The sequence below is a fragment of the Schistocerca serialis genome, chromosome 1 (assembly GCF_023864345.2).
Source record: "Schistocerca serialis cubense isolate TAMUIC-IGC-003099 chromosome 1, iqSchSeri2.2, whole genome shotgun sequence".
Classification (NCBI taxonomy): domain Eukaryota; kingdom Metazoa; phylum Arthropoda; class Insecta; order Orthoptera; family Acrididae; genus Schistocerca; species Schistocerca serialis.
This window is the reverse complement of record NC_064638.1, coordinates 611,483,462-611,485,621: the sequence shown is the minus strand read 5'-3', so window position 1 is coordinate 611,485,621 and position 2,160 is coordinate 611,483,462. Positions and strand designations below refer to the sequence as shown.

General features: G+C 46.1%; 1 non-coding gene across 1 annotated transcript; it reads right to left on the bottom strand.

The window, feature by feature from the left end:
* Positions 1–534: 534 nt before the first annotated feature.
* On the bottom strand, positions 535–608 carry Trnat-ugu (transfer RNA threonine (anticodon UGU)). Its single transcript has one exon. It is a non-coding gene; the product is annotated as a tRNA-Thr (tRNA).
* Positions 609–2,160: the final 1,552 nt, after the last annotated feature.

The following is a 2,160-nucleotide window of genomic DNA, read 5'->3' as shown; positions in this document are numbered from 1 at the left end:
AGTAGCAGTATATGGTTTTAAATCAGGTTGTCACCTGTCAATAATAAATCAGACATATTTTGGGAATATTCATATTCAAAAGTCTTGAATTCTTCCCGAGGTGTATATAGGGCATAAAAAGCACGTAGCATGTGTTCTGTCGGCCTGTGATGAGTGAGTGTATTAATATTGATAAAATCGCAGCTGCAGGTACCTGCCGCCTGTCCCACACACCACCTCGCTGTCTACCGAAGACGAATCACCCTCTTCACGACTCCAAGGAGGAACATCTACAGCCACCAGGAGCGACCAGCGCCCAGGAGTTCCGCAATGAGACAGTGCCGCCGAAGTATGTCTACAGCTACGTACATACTCCGATGACGACTGAAGAGCATGAAGGACCATACTTAGTAGGATACAGCATGTTAGGTTCTTCAACTTGCAATAGCATGTGGAGCGTGGGAATACTTGCCTCACGGTCCCTACGGAGGCAATATGTAGGCGGATGTGCAATACATCTACATTCATACGTCAACGGGGACAGATGAAAATGTGTGCCCCGACCGGGACTCGAACCCGGGATCTCCTGCTTACATGGCAGACGCTCTATCCATCTGAGCCACCGAGGACACGCAGAAGAGCGCGACTGCAGGGATTTATCTCTGGCACGCCTCCTACGAAACCCACATTCTCAACGTATTGTCCCGCACTACATTCGTAGAACCCCCACCCATTATACTCATTACTCGTGGCGCGTTGCAGAGTCCCGTAAGAGTTCAGGCACTGTCTGTGCATTCGCACAGAAGAAGAAGATGGTCAAGTGGCCGGTGAGTCTTAACTATACATATACTATAATGGGCGGGGGCACTACGATTGTAGTGCGGGACAATACGTTGAGAATGTGGGTTTCGCGGGAGGCGTGCCAGAGATAAATCCCTACAGTCGCGCTATCCTCTGTGTCCTCGGTGGCTCAGATGGATAGAGCGTCTGCCATGTAAGCAGCAGATCCCGGGTTCGAGTTCCGGTCGGGGCACACATTTTCATCTGTCCCCCTTGACGTATGTCAACGCCTATAAGCAGCTAAGGATTTTCATTTCATTGTAATTTCATTCTAACAAGCTGCATGGTCACCGATGGTATATGTATACTTTACATAATGTTCCTGGATTGTACTTCTGAATGTAACCCAAAAAGTCAGAGTGTTTTACATGACGTTTTGGATAAATAGTACGCAAAAAAGAGCATTTGGATGCTTTTGAGTACTCTGCAAAGTTTTTAAAATGCTGCAATTTTAAGTCTTTCGTAATTTTTTGGATAAGTATGTTTCAAAAAAAGCGTTTGGATACTCTTTAGCACTGTGCGTATGTGTGTGCGTGCGCACGTGCGCACGCGCGCGTGTGTGTGTTTACAGAATTCAGAGGCAAATATCTTTTTACACAAATGTCTACGACCTCCCTGTGAATGTTATGAAAATAATGCATATCTTAGAAGTTGCCCTCATTTTTATGCAGGTGACTGCATATTTACGCTGCCTAAATAGAGAGGTATGTATTTTATGCAGTATGTTTCACTTCCAAGACATGGTTTCAGATATGTTGCGTATCTTCTAACTTGAATCCAGAAACTTGCATCCACATTCTGATTGCTTGCTTGAATTTAATATTGCGCTGTGGTTGGTTGGGCAGGGAAAGGAGGAAGAGAGAGGGGATAGAGGAGGAGGGCACATTACACAATTGGACTAGTTCCACCATCTTCAATAAAATTCTTCAGGGTATCAGACCGCATCGTCATAATTTTAAATTGCGCCAACGTTTCGGCCAGCGTTGCAGCTAGCCTTCATCAGGGCCTTACGTTAACTGCTAAATGAACACACTTGGATTCCTTAAATAGCTGCACGAGAAAACCGTGTCGTTACTTGATTGGCTGTACTAGGAGGAGGAGGAGGTGTGAAAGGTATGCTTTATTGGTGTTTCCTTTATTATCTGTTATTGGCTGAAATAGCTGTTTTCTATTGGTCTTTATATTAATCCACCCCATTGGAGGAGACGGACGAATAGCGAACAGGTGATGGCTGTGACGTCACTCTGTTTCCATGCTGTCCAGAAGCCGGCTGCGGCGTGCCATTACTTTGTGTGCTCGCGACCACTACTGTGGCTCTCCGCGTGTCCGCATGGGCCGCCA